Source organism: Cataglyphis hispanica, chromosome 3 (genome assembly GCF_021464435.1).
Source record: "Cataglyphis hispanica isolate Lineage 1 chromosome 3, ULB_Chis1_1.0, whole genome shotgun sequence".
Lineage (NCBI taxonomy): Eukaryota > Metazoa > Arthropoda > Insecta > Hymenoptera > Formicidae > Cataglyphis > Cataglyphis hispanica.
In genome coordinates this window covers 9,545,255-9,564,692 of record NC_065956.1, presented here as the reverse complement: position 1 = coordinate 9,564,692, position 19,438 = coordinate 9,545,255, and the positions used below count along the sequence as shown (strand labels likewise).

Here is a 19,438-nt window from a genome sequence, read left to right as displayed (position 1 = left end):
AGACGGAGAGAAAGAGAGAGAGAGAGAGAGAGAGAGAGAGAGAGAAAGGAGAACCCGGATTGGTATCGAAACGATATATCTCGGGATTGGCTTCGCAGTGGCGGATAGTCTGCATCGAAGCAACGATAGGGGAAAGGGGTGCCACCTTGATAAACGAGCCCATAAATAACAGTAACGTCTCCACCGAAAACTCGGCCGGGTAAATGTATATCGAGAGCCAGCAGCAGCCAACGGCAGCGGCGGAACGGCAGCCAGCGGTTGAGGGAGTCGCAGGCAGACTCTTCGGGTGGTGGGGTAATTTAAGATCCTATTGAGATATTTATGGGATCATAAAGCGGAACTGGCTGCTTCTATCGCCGGCAGCCATGCGTGGAGCCACCGCGAGCCTCTCGGTAGTTTGTATCTTTGTTTATAACTGCGCCTCAGCCGCGCGCGCCGTGTTTCACTTTATTTCGGTACGCTCGATCAAGTAAATCCGGTATTGCCGGCACGGTAGCGATGGGAGCAATTTTTATTAGAAGACGAGAGAGTGAATCGTGCACCGATGTGACATGGCATCGTTTCTATCTTGTTTTCCATTATTTAGGCTTCATTCGAGTATACCCCACGTGGATGTTTGTGTCATATTGCTTTCGATTCCTTCAGATTTCTACATTAATTTAAATAAAAGATGGTATGGCGTGATAAATATTCACGCTAGCCTTAATGTTAATGGAAAATCATTTGAAATGTACATTTGTTGTATCACTGGCGCATAATAATTTATACCCTCTATCACTCGCCGAATGCTGCGGCGACTGTCGAGTTGTCGTCTATCGGAGATATCTTCGATCGTGTCGAAAGAAACGCTACAGCATCGTTCGTGGTTGATTTGCGTGGTATGCGTATCGCAACGCGCGATAAATCCAGCCGAGAAAAACGATCTTAGCAACACTATGTGCTTCGTGTCATTTCCATCGAATCGTTCGCGTAAATCAAGACCGCGAGATACATTATACCAGAGGAATTTATTACAATGTGGTTAGTCTAACTGCGTAGGCTGCATCGGTATATCTTCTCAATCTTGTTTACTCGGCTGTGTGCGAGCCCGAGAATGTATATTTCTATCTCGCTGATTGTATACACGCGCAATGTGTTTGTAAAGTTGCGTATTCAGTAACATATTAAAAATTACGCTCGTTTTGCAATCTGCGGCGGTAACGAATGGCGATAACATCGAAACGTGAGAAAAGAACTGCATAATTATACTTGAAACTTATACCGCTATTCATTCACAATATAATGTCAGTGTTTTCTACACATCACGCGTTACGTGTGAGAACGTATGAGAATGCGCGCAGCGCATTATAAAATTTCCGAGACACCGCGCCATAAAAATATGAAAATTACATCCTGCATTATAAATCATACGTCCATTGCCAAGATTAATTGTATTAAATACGGTGTATACATAGCGGTTTATATTTAACATCGGCAAACATATCCTATTTTTCGAACAATATAGTATACCTATATACTACAATATATGTGAGAAAAACTTACATATTATGTATACATATATATCTTTCTCTCTGCAATTAGATAAAGGAGATTATAATGAAAACTGCTTATTTACTTTTATCGCACGTTCGTAAAAAAAAAATACGTTTATTATAGCCGGAGAACAAAAAAAGGATGTTCGAGGATGTCGAGAGTGTCGAATCTTCGTCGGTCCTCCTCTCTTCCATTACCGTCCGAAGGCGCCATGCCTATCGCGTCCAAAGAGGGATCTGAAGAGGCGCTTTACGGTGGTAAAGAGTGTTTGTCCGTGTGGGCTTCGTGTTGGTAACGAGCGGATTATACTCTCGGCCTGGTATCAGATGGTCCCGTACCTGGTTCCATGGTTGTTAATTAGGATGGATGCCCACGCCTTGGGCGACTTTTACGAGCGGATACGGCGCGAACCGAAATAGCGCATCCAACGTTAACGCGCCAACCTTCCTTCGGCGAACTGTCGTAAGCATCTCGATAAGGAGAAAATGCTAAAAAGAATGCGCCGTCCGCGTGCGCGCGACGGTCAATTATTTAGATGAGTTTCGAAAATCAGATAAGCAGCCGATAAAGGCGATTGCAAGCTTTTAATGTCCAAGCCGGAGATGTTTACAATTTCGCGAAAATTGATGTCACTCAGAATTTATTGCGGTATCCGCGATGAGTATCTGTTATTTCTAGCACACACAGCTGACGATCTCTCGAATAATAATACTATTCCGGAAAGAAAACGAGAGAGATTCTGCAATAATGATTTTCGATCTAACACTACGGAAGATGAAAAAAATAATACAATCGATATAAATGACATAAAATCAATTGCAAGTATTTCATGTTTTATTTTATATATTCCAATTTCTAATTTATCGTACAATTTATCGTCAAATTATTATTCTTTTTTTTTTTTTAATAACACGATACTCTTCTAATTGATTCGCCTCTAAGAGTATATTTTTGTAACGTTGCCAGAAATATTAGTGGAAGTCGTACATTTCGTGACTTGACGAAATACGTTGCGGATAAATAAGATGCATCGTTCTGCGAGCCATTGCATTGGAGCACGCATAAAGGAAGATCAATGCGACGGCATTGTCGGGCGGGAATATATACGAGGGATTTTCGCGAATCGCGAGGTACGAGGTAACGTGGCAGTAAATCAGCATCAATCGTAATTTTTAATCCTTCGGCAGATCGACGAACCGATATCATCGACGAGGCCCAAAGAGAAACGAGCGAGACAGTATCCTTCGATATGAAAGCGCGTTGCTCGCCCATAGTAAATCAATTGTACTATTCTAATCTTTTGTTGGCGGCAACGATAACGATTGACGGTTGCTGATCGCCTCTAGGCACGTATCCCGATTACGATCGATCACTTAAGAAATCTTTTTCAATTAAGACATAATGAACTCTCTTTCTGTTTTATTCAATAGATGACTTTATCTTACTTTAGACTTTCTACTATATGATATATGAATTTTTAGAAATGAGATTACGATCGATTATGGGAGCTGACATCCTGTGTTTTTTTTTTTTGTTTTTTTTTCGGATATAAATAAGTACGCAAAATATTTTTCTTCTCGCGTAAGTAGCTCGATTGATAAACGATTGTTGGTTTTCTGCTTTGGATGAATATTTTTTCATCGGTTCGTTGGGCGACTTGGCTAGAGTTAAATCGCTTGGAAGATCGACGGGGCTACGAGAGTAACGAACGAGGCGATACCAGGCGTATCCCTCGAATGAAATCGCGCCGGCTGTCCGTAGTAAATCAACTGTCCTATTCCAATCTTTGTTCGCGGTGCTGGCAACAGCCAACGGCTGCTGGCTGCCCGCAGCCGTTGGCTCTATCTATCGGAGCAGGGGAGAAGTAATCTGGTGAGTCGTAAAACGTGTCAGAATGTCCAACAAACACCTACTCATTAGCCCAGGTAGGCCGGACCGTGGCAGGCGGGATTGCACAAGCACGCATTAACTCCGTGTGGGTAAGTTATGGTCCGGGGAGAGCATAATTCACCCAGACCCAAGAAAGTGTGGGTTTACTTCTCTTGGACCTGTTCGTGTGAGGGCTTGGCTCCTCGTTATTTTATCGGGTGCCGACCACTTGCCTCTAGAGTGTCTTTTCTCTCTCTCTCTCTCTCTCTCTCTCTCGGCTAATTGAAATCCACGTTCTTAAATTGGGGGAAACCGCCGTGTCGCGCTGTGCGGTGTCGAATCAAATGAGTCAACTTACTCGTCTCGCGCGAGACGACGTATGTCGTTGTCCGGTAGCGCAAGATTCAAAGCCGACGTGTGATGGAAAATCGATTTCGATTCGGTGTAAAAAGCTGTCGTTGTAACAAAGGAAAGTACGTGAAATACTACAAAGTCTAATAATTTATTAAAAATTTTTTACCTCGTAAAATCCTGTGCTCGCGCAAATCGATAATCCTAACGAGCGTCGCGCTACAATGTATCAGGTCGATCTTATTCAGAGAAACGACAGATTTGCGTTAGGGTATGGCCGATAGATCAGGTTTGGGTTAAGGAAAGAGCGACGATCGTTGGATCAGTTTCCAACAGATACATGCATGTCTTTTGGCTCTCTCACCGGCACACCACCATGTAGCCAAGTCGTATTTCTACACGCGGGGATCTTCTTGTACGAATGGACGAAAGCGCAAACGCTGGTGTATGTGAAACCTACATGCAGGAAGCTGCAGCAATACGATGGCGCCCCTTCCACCCTCCCTCCCCCCCCCCTCGTCCCTCGTGTACGAGGCCAGATAGACATCTTCGCCAACTCTCCCGCCGCCGTCTAACTAATTGGCTACTGAATTACTGGGCGACATGACCAGTTATTGCTTCGTAGCTCACCTCGAGTCCGCTATATCGGATCCTGGATCTTGCGGCTCGCAAGGAGAGTACAAGCCCATATTCCTCCATCTTGCGCTCTCCCCTCGTAATAATGACGACTCGTAACACAGCGTTGATCGCGAAATCTCCATCCGTAATGGGCCAGCCGAGACATCCCCTTTTGACGCATCGCGTATTTATCAGACGTATCAGAGTATGTCTGCGTGGATTTGTGATATCCACGATATCAATAATTCTCTCCACGCTATGTGTTTCCCTCCTTTTTTCGCAATTTATTCTCCATGTGACATTTTCATGACATTTAGTTAAAACTATTATATGATATAAAATCTATGACAGCTGTTTTTTTTTATATATATATAGGAGTGGCATACAAATCGAAGATTTATTTATGTGTTAACTATAACATATGTTTAAGAAATTATTACGAAATGTTATATATAATTTATTTTCGAGAGAATCATGTGACTCAACCTGTTTGCTAAAAAAAAAAAAAAAAAAAGGAAAAGAAAAATCGCATGCAATTTGGAAAGGTTTAGCAAGATTTTCTGTAACGTCTACATGTAAAACAGCAGGCGATATATTTGATATGTAACCGATGAGAAATGAGGGTTGTAAGAGATCTATCAGTGCCCGACGCAGACTCGTTGTCTGCCGGCGTGCGCGAATGTTCCGTGTGTGCAGCGAGTTAAGGTACCGGCACAAACCGAGGTAGGTACCCCCTCCCCCTCCCCCTCCCCTCCACCCCCGGGTGATATACGACTTTGTGGGCGCTCGCGCGATACGCCGGCACTAAAAGGCTTAACGAGCATCTTCGTACGCCACGGCAAGTCCAGAGTAAACAGGACGTGGCTTATCTTGTCACGAAAAATCTGCGGAGGAAGGCTTCCGCGCGCGCGGGCTGACTCTTATTTTTCCTCCCCCCCCATATTTTTCTCGCCTCCTCCCTTTTCATAATACCCACGGCAAACACGCGCGCGACGAACGCGTCATGACCATGGGGGATATTCAGCCTATTTCGAATTTCCGTTACGGCGGCCTATAAAAATGGCCGTACAGCCGCATTAATGGTTATGAGATCTTAATGTGTGTGCTTAACGCTCGTCAGTACTCGCGGAAGATTCCATGTGAATCTGGTTTTTCCACTTGGACTATTCTCCCGCGTCCTCCTCTTAATGCCCTCGCCGCGTGTTTGGAATTTTTAGTTTTCTCAGCAATATACCGTATAACGATTACTCTGCGCGTATGAAAAAAAAATATTCACACCTTACGTTGTGTGTTTTAATAATTTTCATTAAATGTTTATCGATATAAAGTTTGATGGATTTTAAATGATTCACGCGATCGCGTCATTCTATCGCCGTAATATCTCCACATGTACTCTTAAGCCGATGCAAGGCGAGCCAGAATATGACTTGGCTTTTCGATGATGCCGATAGCAATGGCGGCGAAAGCACTTATTTATCGCGGTCTCAATTAACATTCGGATCGTTACTTCGCCACCTGCCGCATTTCACCCACTCTATCGCGTCGTATATAATTATGGATCTTTACAGGAAATTATTAACTCGAGCAGTAGCTTCATTATCTCCTAATGAAGCAACACGTATCGGGTTGAGTGCTGATGGAGACGTCGTTCGGCTAATTGCCGCTTTGCCGCTGCGCACAAGCACGATGTCTCGGCATTTCGACTTTTGATTACGTCCGGTATCTGACGCCGTTCATCGAGAGATCAAAGAACGAAACGATTTTGAGACAAGTTTCGTACATATATATTTATCATAAAGATGAAAAAGAATGGGAAAGATGTACGCTCATAATTGAAAGGCGCCGAAAAAAGATTAAAACTTTAGCGTGATTTAAAGTATGGGACTCTCTCTCTCTCTCTCTCTCTCTCTCTCTCTCTCTCTCTCTCTCTCTCTCTCTCTCTCTCTCTCTGTCTGTCACGTCAACTTGCGACTCATTAATGTTTTTATAAATTACTTGGAGGATGATGGGAGGAAGGGAAAGTCACAAGGTACGCGGAGGCAGGAGGTGTATGTATATGAAAGAAATGTTTAAACAAAGTTTCGCGCGTAATAAATTATTGGTCGAGAAAATAACGACGTACACATGTTGCTTTCTTGTAACGTTGCACTCTGTAACGCGCGTAGTAAATTGCGCTGTAAATAGTATGTAACGGCGCGCAGTAAATTGCCACGGCCATATAATACTGCATTCGACACTCACACAAATTTCTCTTTCGCCCACTCGTGGAAATGTCGATACCAGTAGGATGCTTACGTCATGGCGCGAAAGTAAATTACATTAAAAATTTTGCACGCCCGCCAGGCTCTCCGTTTCAACAGCCCCGGCAAATAGTTACCGCGGCTTCCATTTTGTCCATGTTGTCGATTTCAATTGCAAATATCAAGTGCCACTTTTTTTATCACCGCGAGCCCGCACTGCGAATTACGCAATATCCCTCTTCAGCGTAGATGTATTTCAGTTTTCAGGCATTTCACCGTGCGATCAATATGGCATGGTATAATATCGTTCTTCCCCTCACATTTCTATACGTTTCTCTCTTATCTCACAGAGTCTAAGATTTTATTATGCAAACTATCACTAGAATTTATTTCGCGGTTTTACTCCAACAACTGTTATTAGCAAGTTACTATTTAGTACATCACATTAAGTTCTATATATGAGAGACTAGAGTGATAAATATTTACTGATATATATATATATAATCAAAAAATATGAGTTGAGAAATTCACCAAGAGATTTCTATCTCTTTCAAATAATATAGAAAGTTGCAATCCTCACTTATTTATTACATATACTATAATAAATCGCACGCTAGACTTAAAACATTTTTAACACGATGCAATTTGAAGACAATTGATATGCATGTTGTGCGTCAACGTCTTAAAAAAATTAAAAACAACAATCCTGATGCGTTAACAGGACTATGGCCATTATAATATAATTGAGTATATATATATATATATATATATATATATATATATATATATATATATATACTTGCAATACTATTGATATATATCTTTTAAAACGAGAAATTATTTTATAAAATATTTTTAGACGGTGAAGCTTTACGATTCCGCTAGCTCGCGTATCTGACAAGAAAACAGAATTTTTTTTCTCTAAAAGACTATTATTAACGGAATGTATAATAATTCGTCCTACACTTGCGATCTCAATAGCCTTATAATCGACGCGCGACGAGAAACCAGACAGCGGAGAGTTCGGAAATGGCAACCACTGTCGAGCCACCTGTGCGTCAAGCCTGGGAGTATCCATGTTATAAATCCGGCAGATAATGACGACATGTTTATACTCTTCATTTGTATGCTAGGCGAGGAACTGTTTCTCGCCGCACACCGAAGCCAGTCTTACTGCTCGAATGCTTGGCTCTCTTGTTCCGCAATGGCGTAGCTACGTACTCCACAACCCCGTCGTTCAACGAAAATTTATGTATCCTCGTCTGTGCGCGATGCATTACAGTTATTCCGCTGCAGCGACGAGATCGGATACCGCTGAGACGCTCTCCAAAGTTATTTCTTGGGTAACGTCTTAAGCTTTTTTTTTCCTCCGATTCGTTATGCTAATGTTGCATTCGAGTTACATCTCAATTATATTATAATGGCCATAGTCCTGTTAACGCATCAGGATTGTTGTTTTTAACTTTTTTAAGACGTTGACGCACAACATGCATATCAATTTTCTTCAAATTGCATCGTGTCAAAAATGTTTTAAGTCTAGTGTGCGATTTATTATAGTATATGGAATAAATAAGTGAGGATTGTAACTTTCTATATTATTTGAAAGAGATAGAAATCTCTTGGTGAATTTCTCAACTCATATTTTTTGATAAACGTACAATAATTGTGTGGAAGGAGATACATTTTATAGAGCAATTGCCTAACATATATAATCTATCGTTTCGAATAAACTTTACAATCAACAGATATTCCACAGAGTAAAAGGGAATCGATGCTTGGAAAGCGCAAGAAATTGTTTCCAGCTAATCGCAGTTTATAAATCTTGAAGGTGGCCGGCGGCGAACCGAAAACGTGGAGCGGTGTTCTCGTTTCCACTTCGCCGCAGCCAAACCCGCAGCCGGCACGGGGTATATCTAGAAAGAGAGAGAGAGAGAAAAGATTTTTCTCTCGACACTCGCACATACACCAGGAACCGTAAAGCATGAGATTCGTGCCTCGGCGTAAAATAGCTTTATTATACAAAATACATGCAAATTATCTTATTTATGGTTATGGCTGCTAATTATATTGCGTGCTTATACACAAAATGTCAACGTGGCCGGAGCCGCGGCGCGGACGCGTAATACGTTTGACTTTTTACGAGGCAGCTGGATGCTTCGTATACGTATATGTTGGGAGGGGTGGGGGCGGGGGTCCTAAATAACGTACACACATTTACTTGCTTAACGATCGCGAAATACCGACAGTTACGCTCGCTACGTATCGCAATATGTGAACATTACTGGGAACAATATTGTTGGAGAAAAGAGAGAGGACATATAGACGAAGGCCAGACGCGCGAGTAATGGCATATTGTTAGAAAATTGAACATAAGTAACGGATATCTAGTAAATAATAACGATTAATAACTCAGAGATACGCAAACATGCGTCTTTATCAGTAAAATATTATTGCCTATGTAATTTTTGCCTATGTAGCTTTTATTTTTTATCACTACCACTTACATATATTATTTCTCCATCCAGTATGTAAATAATATATTTATGTGTATATCACATTTTATGTCTCGTATATTATATTAATTTTGTACAGCATAAATTATATCTATCACACACACATATATATATATATATATATATATATATATATATATATATATATATATATTATATATTATATAATTATTTATGAAGATTGTCAAGAAAGTTTACAGATATATTTATCATATTAATAGAGTTGAAGTCATTAAATATTTTATTAATGAAGAATTCGACGAAAGAGGTTTTTAGTTTAAAACTCTCTATTTATTTTTCGACTATATTTTAAATCTGGTATTTTAAAAATATACATTTCAATTTATCAAGAATCTAATGTATCAATGCACAATTATAATAACATAAGGATTTAATAAATAAATGCAAGATTCAGCATAAAATCGTATTAAAAGTTTTCAACATATGTGTTGTTGCATAATATCGCGAAATTATGAGACTACTTATGTTTACATTTTATGTCCGAGAAAAAACATTTATGAAATGCGTTATATTATGGTAATATAAATGTCGCAATGCATAAGAGAGAGAGAAAGAGAGAGAGAGAGAGAAAAAAGAAAGTAGTTATATTATTCGTAACATGATTTCGGTATTATTTATTGTTAGTAACTAAATATAAATTCCACATTTCCTTATAAATCATTATCTCAAATGTGAGGACACTATTAACCCTTTCGCTTCGGATGTCCAGTCCGCCGAAGTGGTGTCTCTGTACGGGCGTGCGCGCCGCGAGTACGCACAATATGCGTTGTTGCTCTATATACATTTTCCTAGGTCTCAAGTAACAATCTTGCTAAATAAAACAATCTTTGTTACTATATAATGAGTGTTATTTACATTTTTGGTATGAAAATATTTACAGCTTAAAAGTTACAAGTAAGATTTAAATTTTAATAAATTATTGTCCGCAAACAAGTTAATATAAAGTGATTAGTAGTATAAGTTCGTATGGTAAATTCTAAAGCATGGATCTACGCATAAACCAACATCACACTCTTTACACTCGTATCGTGAGTCGGACCTTTTGTCATTCTTGCTGCAGACGACACATCTGCGTTTAAGATTTTTATTTTTGCCTTTATAAAAGATGGAAAATGCCGATCTGTTAACCTCATTGGGTTGTCGACCGGTCTGCCTTCATGCCGAATTACATTATTGCGCCGCCATTTTGCAACCATTTGTTTTATTAATTGCAAGTGGAATTTGGCAATGGAAATTACTTTTCTTCGGTTATACTTGTAGAGGCAATACGAATTCCACACACAAATATCTATCATATGGAAAAAAAATTTGCGGTACCATTTCATCGATTTTCGGGTTGTATTGACAGTGCTGGTAACCATATCGACTTTGTCTACTATGCCCATTGATTTATTATAGTCGATAACACATACGGGCTTAGCAACATTCTGTGATCCTCTATATCTAGACACGGCAGCAAAATCGGCAGTATGCATGGTTGTAATCATATAGACTTCTCTTTTGTCTAACCATTTCATCACTAGCAAACTGTCTGAGGAACGAAAACATGCCTCTCCTTTTTCAGACGTTCCTGAAACTTTGGCATGCCTTTCCTTCTTTTGCTAACCGTGCCGCACGCATTAGTACTATTATTATGCAACAATCGAAATAATGCTGGACTCGAATAGAAATTGTCTAGATAGACTGTGTGACCTTTTTGTAAGAAAGGTCGTAAAAGCGACAAAACTATTGCACCCGATTTTCCAATCGCCGTGTCTGTATTTTCAACAAATGTTGAACGTCCGCAATAAACCATAATATCCTGCACGTAGCCGGTTTTGCAATCACAAAGCATGTAAGATTTGATACCAAATCTATTCCTTTTCGAAGGAATATATTGTTTGAATGACAAACGGCCTTTGTATAACATAAGGCTTTCATCAATACAAAGGTCTTGAAATGGATGGAACGTGTGATTGAAAGTACACATAAGACATATTATGCGCGCCGCTTATAAGCGGCGCTCGTACCCACAAAACATATTATGATCGCCGCTTATAAGCGGCGCTCGTACCCACAGGTCATACTCTGCGCGCCGCTTATAAGCGGCGCTCGAAGCGAAAGGGTTAATATTCTTATTGTCAATTTATTACATGTATTCTCTCTCTTAAGCATCGATTAGATGCAAATATACTTTCGTAACTTGAAGTAAAATACTGTATGTGCTTACTTACATTTATATTTTGTTTTTGCCACGCGCATTACCATTTATCAAATCTATTATTGATAGACGACGCATAAGCCGCAATCGTGGGAAAAAAAAAAAAAAAAACATGAGACTCGATAACACAGGCGTAACGTTATTATATCTTCGATCCTTAATAACTCTTTCCCTCTCTTTTTCTCACTCGGTCTTGTCTTAACGCAATTAATAACTCCGTCACTTCGTAATTACATATTCAGGCATGTGGCAATACTTAAGTTGAGAGATTTTTTCATTCAAACGCCGTCGTATGAATCATAAATGAACGATCTCGTCGCATCGCTCAAATTTACGATCGCGGAACTAATGATTTCTTCTCGAGATTGCTATAAATATTACCTTAAGGCTAGCTGTAAACAAATATATTTTTTTTTTCAAAATATGACTGTTTATTCAATAGCGAGAATCGTTATGATATTTATCAAGTAAATAGGAAATATAAAAATTGATTATAGTCAATAATGATTGAAAATTTATCTTAGCAGTAAAATGCAGGTCACAAATATATCTGTTATCATCTGATATATAAGTGAAGGCTTATTTTGCGCGAAAGTAGTTTAGATATTTGTATCTTTTCGCGGGATATGTAAGCGATCAAAACGCTATTGTTATATTCAAATCTTGCGATTTGGCATCGAAGGTCGCAGGCTGCGGAACGTATCGGCGGCCATTTAGCACACTTAACGCGCAAATAAAGATAAAGCGAAATAATACGAAAATAAATATGACCGAGAGCCGAGAGAGTGCACATTCCGGTCTTTGAATACAAAATGACGTTCGTATCTAAACGACGCCCGCGATCCGCAGTGAAAACCAGTATCCGATTTTCGATGCGCCCGTACGAGCAGTGCGGTCGTGCATTCGAAATGCACGAGAAATAATACGTCTACCAGCAGTATCGACTCTTAAAATATACGAACCGGCAGTTTGTTGGATCGCGGCCGAATAAGCTAGCGCGACAAGACCTGGCTTGCGAGAAATTTACAACATACCGTCCTGCTCATCCATTGGCGCGATGTAATGTGAGAAATATAAAGAAAATATTTCACGGAAATTTGATTATGCACAATCAATCAATGTGTGTCGCCTCTTTCGCAAATTTGACATTTATTTACAAGCGATATATTAGCTTCTTATGGCGCTAATTTAAAATATCAAAAAGTATAATTTATCGCACTGTAATTATATATGATAAATATATGAAAATATAATTGACACAATTTATTTGGCATTTCATAATTTTTAGTTTGAAGAAAATATTTTAAAGCAAATAATATACATTTTGATTTTTCCTCATAAAAACTAAACGAATTATATGGCTACGCCGTTGCAAACGTATCATGCTATTTTTCTATTCTTCGTCTGCGCTTATACAAATTAAATAGACGATTAGAATACGAAAAGAAATGATTAAAATGATTCTGCTAGTTTTCTTTCTTATTGATTTGGAGAAATAAAATAATTCATCCAATTATCACTGCATTCCTCGAAGCGCTATCTAAACGCCACCATCAATTTGTAAATCGCAGAAAATTCTTCAACTGTCATTCATACGGTTTTCTTCTACGCTAAGAATAAGAGAAGATTTTTTTGACAAAATGAAGCCACTCGTTGTTCTGACCGTTCCTTTCGTATTGAGCGCCGGGCAAGTACAATAATAATTGTCATCTTCTGACAAGAAATCAAGTGGAAATTTGGCACTAACATCTTTCATGGTGACATATTGGCCCGCAATGTTGATCAAGCTCCAGCGATCTCTAGCGTTTAGAAAAACAAATCGATTGTGCCAATAATTAGAGAGAAGAGCCAGTTGTAACAACGATTTATAAGAAAATGCCTGTGGTATCAGATACTTTCCAGAAGAAATCCTTCCAACTATCAAGAACAAACAAGAATCCCTCTTACAGAACATTCGTAAGCAACAGTCGGCTGTTTTCAAAGCGCACTCAGTAGCATCGCATATTTACAAGAGCGTTTACAAGCAACAGGCTACAGTGCCAATTGTTCGCAAGGAGCAATCGATCATATCCAACATTTATAGAAGCCAACCAATCAGACCAATTGTACACCATCAGTAGCAATCGCTGCAGCATTTCGTCATTCCCAGAGTTTTATCGGCCGATTCCGAGAAGAAGCTGGAGTATCACGGAGTGGTATGGAATTATCGGTACAATCCTTATCACTCAATTGCTCATGACAATGTGCATGTAATTCCGCACAACTAGCAATCTACTTGCTTTTTTTCTCAAGAATAAGATATTCCGAATAGACCTATTATTGACATTATATTATGTGACATTATCTACGATGAGATAAAATTTGTAGCACCCTAAATAAATAATATCGTACAAATAATACATGACGTGAAAAAATTTTATTTAATATAGATGTGCGAAAGACTTATTTTCTAAAACTTTAATCTGTCTTTCGTTTATATTTTATTACCAGACAATGAGATCCGCGCCGTTGTTTTACTAACGCACTCAATTTCATTGACATAACCGACTGCGCCGTTGGATTTAACTGAACGAGCGCTACACAAAAATGTGCGAGATTGAGCCGAGAGGTAAACCCTTGTCCTCGAGCCCGACGATAATCGGGCCGTTGCGGCGTGTCGCAGTCCAAAAGAGGATCACAATGGAGTTAATTAAACATCTCAATAGCAGACGCGCCCGCCCGAGAGTGATTAGGCGTGCTGCGGCGTACACGAACGCCGCCGACGGCTATTGCATTCCCCTTTCTCCGTAGGGAGAGAGCATCCCCGTATCCCCGAGCGCGAGAACCAGGCGTTGAAGAAGGACGATCGTCCTTGCGGAAGCGGGCGGCGAAAAGGAGACGAGGATAGCCGAGAAGCCCGCGGCAGCGGCGGCGACGGTGGTGCGGATGACGCACGTGGAATGGTGGTGAGCCAGGAGAGAGAAAAGGGGAGGGGGAGGGGAGGGGAGAGAAGACATGCCGGCGACACACAATGCAGGTGACAGCTCGCGCACCCCACAGGCCCTGTCTCATCTCTTTTGTTCCTGGCGTTTCGTCGGCTTTCTTCCCCATGACGGCAAGACAACCGTGGCATGGCTCGGCTTCGTCTCGTCCCGTCTCGGCCTTGCGTCGCACTGAAATTGCTCAAATGGAAACGAGTGTGTCATTCTCACTACGTTTGCCTGTCACTCTCTTGCGCCTTTTCTCTTACTCTCTTATCTATCCCTTTATATCTGTCGTCCTTCTTGCTCATTTAAGAACCGCGCGCTCGATCTTGTGCGCATTAAATTTGTCTTTACGGATTCGAGTCAAGCGTCAGATAAGGTTCGAATTCGTGTTGCCTCTCGCAAGAACCGTATTGGCAAAAAATAAAAGTCGAATATCCAATCGAGAAGTTAAAAAAAAATCGATATATTATATGTATTAATTAAACCACGTGAAGTCATTAAATATAATCGTGGATAAATAATAGTGATACGCTGATATGTCGTGAACTAAAAAGTGAAAAACGTTGGCGCGAGTTATTGTCTCCTCGCGGAGATGGAGGATAGCACAAGGTGCAGGATAAGGATCGCTTGACGAGCAACATGGGTTGTCGACGTAGTAGGTAGCGTATTGGGTGAGGTTGTAGGTGTCGTGATAAACACGCGTTACTTGAGATTTTCCCGTAACAGATAAACGGGAGGAAGTCTGGTTCCTTGACTTTTCCGTTCATGAAGTGATGATGATTTCGAGTTATTATGACGGACGCGCTTTCGCTCTCTTATACCGTGTTAATCCAACGAATGTTAATTTTTTTTTCCGTAAAGCGATATCCCTTTAGTCGTCCGTGATTATGAAAAGAAAAGGAGCATCGTATTTTGACGTAGAGACAGATGTTAAAAAGAAGATAAATCGGCGATAGTAAGTAAAATCTCCGTAGAACGCTCGATTGCGTGATTTACGCCGCGTCTATCCGCGCCGGTGATTTATCATTGTAAGCAAATTTACGATTACGACGGCAGAAAAAAGCGCGTCGAAATTTTTATCGGCAGGTAAATGCGTCGCAGCTGGCACACCTCTTCGCAGATAGATGTTTAACGTGTACGACGCGTACGGTAGAAAGTCGCGCGCGGAATTTATCTCGGCTTTCGACCGCGCGTGAGGAAACCTCGATATACTTGTACACGTGGTCTGTTAGACGCCAGTTAAAGACAAATGGGCGTTCTCTAACCCGCGGCGCGGCCGTTTAAATGGAAACCTGTAATTACAAGGCAGAGGAGAGATGTATCTTTCTTATCCGCGCGACGGCTGAAGGCTTACAAATTATAGTAAGCCGGAGATTGTCCCGATACAGGGTAGGCGTTCGCGCCACGGCCCTTATCTAATCGTTACGCTAATGTAGGAAGAGACGAATTGGTTTACTTAACCAGCTCGGTTTCCGTAAGTGCATCGTCTCGTGTGACGTAAATTTACATATTCTCCAATATATTTTTTATTTTAACATCGATATTAGAATATCTATTTATATTAAAAATAACTTTAAATTTAAGCAATGGATATTTTATGTACCACATACATTTTGAAAATATATTTGAATAATGACTCAAATAGTTGTAACGAAAAATATAGATTCTTTTTTTTTTGGAAAAATAGAGAGAGTAAGCATCTCTCTCTCTCTCTCTCTCTCTCTCTCGCTTTGATTCTGGTCGAGTTGGTGATATAGAGATTCGTTGGCTTTTCGGTAGCTAATGAATCACCACTGTCATATGCCAGGTGCCGTACATCAGGTGGAGAACGCGTTCCGCGTCGCCGCGGAACGGAAATGTCGCGTCTACCACGCGGAATCCGCTTTTACACGCGCATCCCGGCGAGCAAATTACGCGGCATCTCACGGAGTACCCGCGCGTTTTACGCTTCGACGAACGTAATTCTCGGGATTTGCAATGGGGTGGAACTCTCTGCCGTTCTCCCTCAAACGTACGCCGACTATGCGTATGTATTATTGCCGTGTTGGAACGCGCCGCGTGCCCCTCGCTCGTCACATCGCCATTCTATGCGCGCCTATTACTTTGCCTAAACGCACGTAACACCTTTGATATGCTTTCACACTATCGTGTGTTATCTATGCGGTACACATTGTGCTTAAATTCTTTTCATACTTCATCTGTGTGAATGTAAATATAAGTTAAATTCAAAAAAATGTCAGGAAATTAATTTTAAAAAACACTTTCTAATAGATTCATCATTTCAGCATATAAAAATCATAACATAAAATCATCACAAGAGAAAATAATTCTTTGCGTTTTTCAAAACGAAAAGCAATCTTTACAAATTTTTAATTCAACAGATCTTAAGGATGTTTTGGCTGTACAATAATAGCAAAAAGCTGTCAACATAAAAAAAGAAAACATATTTCGTATGTTTATACTGTTTGAAAAATTAAATAAATAAATCCGGATTATGAAAACTTAAAGTATTACAAGATATGTTTTTTGACGTCTTCGAAAATTGTTGTAATTAATATTTTTTCTAATTTATGACAAAAACTTTCGATTGTGAATCAACTGCAAGAAATAACAAAAAACGAAAAATTTGTAAAAAGAGAGAAAAAGACAGATAACATTTTCTTACAATATTGAGTAAATAACTTTTAAACGAATAAATCGATCTAAATCAAGTTTAGCGTAAATATTTATTAGAGTTTTCTTAATATATGTGAAAATTTTGTCAATAAATGCTAACAGTACGCAATTTTCCATAAGAGAATCAATAGTAAGATTAAATTTAAATAACTTCCAAACCGTCAAGCGAATTGTGCTCATGTTTTGTGCAGACATTCAGAAGAAATAATAAAACAGTTTACTGCTTTTGTCAATGTTTCGACATATGACACGTATCCTTAATCCGACATGCGATACGAATATAAATTTAGAAGCTGTAGGTTTACGGGTGCCAAGTTCTCATTAAAGCACGGGCATCCCGATGACACTGTGCGTTATTGTCAGGTTAATCGTACGTCATGTACGGCCGCGTGCACGATTTGGATTCGCGCGTTCTATGTACATACGCATGCAATATTGCTTCTCGCCTCACATATATATGTATATATAATATATATATATATATATATATATATATATGCACAGATATTACGCGGTGGGCGCTTCTCTTGCCACGGCTCGTCTCTCCTCATCAAAGACCGACGTTGTGTCGACGCGTCGAGAATATATTCGCGCACAACTCACCGTATAAACAAAATTTATCCATGGACAACGCACGTGCGTTTGTCATATTTCAAAAACCTACCGCCTCACTACGGTCCGTTTGTCCCCCTTCGACCCCTGCGGCCGCGTCGACAGTAATTTCAGAGCGTTGCGCCGCCGCGCCGACTTTAAAGGCCCGTCGTGTAAAAAAACCTCCACCGCCAGAGCCCCTCCCTCCCTCCTTCCCCCCCGCCCGTCCCGCCCGTCCGCCCGCCAAAAAAACAGCTGTTAATGTCTGTTCGCCGAGAATATTTCGTTAACTGCGTCGCGCGATGCGAGATCGCGCGGCGAAATGGTGGAAGCATGATGTATATTGTGCACATGTGTCGCAGAGAATGTGAAAACACAGGCGTCACAGTTTTTTTTTCGTGATTCGATGTTACTCCACGTGAAATAATAAAAATGCTCTTTCTCCCTCTCGCTTATTTGAGCGAATCCCGCTATCCCGATAAACTCGCCTTTAGCAAGATTGTATGTTTTCTGTTAAGCGCGAATTGAACGATCGACATTAGCCGATATAAATTAGCCTTTTTATTAGATAACTCATTTCATTGATGCAATAATACACTGAAAAATGTATTTATTTATCTTTTACAATTTTTGTGGAATCTTTTTATTACGTTATTTAGTCGCTTTTATCTACTTAAGAGATTAAGATTGATTGAAATAGATATGGGTATACAAACATTGAAAATATCTTTATCGCGCGATACTAATAGCATTATACGCGTCGGAGCGGTGTACTTTCTGCGACGTGATTTCTCTCGCGGAGAATTTCGGAGGACTCTGTTGTAATCGGAGACGATGTCCCGTCTCCGGTACCGAGAGAGAAGTCGTTCTGGCGTCTCGTCACTCGGCCGTCTGCTTTCAACACGACGCCCGTCTCTCATTCGACGCCAGACGTCGCCTCCCGCACTCTCGGCCAATATGTCGACCTTCTACACCCGCCAAGTCATTCGAACATGAAAACCAATCGTGACAGTCGATCCTAACTGTTTCGCGTCGCTTTCCAAAAGGAAACCAGACACATACACTCACACTCCCACAAATTGGTTGCGATGGATTAAAATCTCGTAAACAATTTAACGAAAGTTTTCTATATCGGCTTGAAAGCATTTGCAGCGTGTTACGATAATCTCTCTCGGAACTTGTTTAATTGTATTTTTAAATATTCATTAAAATATTCTCTCTGAATGAAAATTGACTTTGTAAATAAAGTTTATGTCAATTCGAATGACAATGAAAATGTGTTTACTTTGAAAAGCTTCGTCTGTGGCTGACATAAGTGCGATCTGGCTGTGGAAGCCGATGGCATTGCCAGGCGGGCAGATTCCGATTTCCAAAACGTATCATCAACCATCCCATTTTAATAATACGATTTTAGAGGGCTGTCCGCCTTGCCCTCGACGTTGTCATTACGCAGCCGTCCGGGGGTCATTTCGTCCGAAATAATTAGCGGTCCCGGTAGTTGTCTCAGCACGGAGGGCTGGGGCATAACGGTAATGGCAGGGTGCCGTCCTCGATAATTTTGACCGCGAGCCGGACTACGGTGATGAGCGGGGCGCAAGACGAGGGAATTAGGCATAGAGGCGACCCTGACGAAGGCGCTTCTCATGCTAACCCCGATAACGAGCTGAGGCGCCAGATAAGTAGAGGGCATCCCACGCCGATCTTTGGGAAATAAAATCAGGAGATTGCGGTGAAAGAGAGAGAGAGAGAGAGAACCAAACTAAAATCCCGGTCCTTAATACCTAACGCGGACTGATTTATCAAAGGCAGAGTGTCATTACCGTATTCGGAATGGCCGTCGTTCGGAAGGACTTGAGATAC

At 40.6% G+C, this 19,438-nt stretch overlaps 1 pseudogene; it reads left to right on the top strand.

Annotated features, from left to right (window-relative positions):
* The first annotated feature begins 203 nt into the window (after positions 1-203).
* LOC126859421 (uncharacterized) lies at positions 204-13,612 on the top strand (annotated as a pseudogene).
* The last annotated feature ends 5,826 nt before the right edge of the window (positions 13,613-19,438 follow it).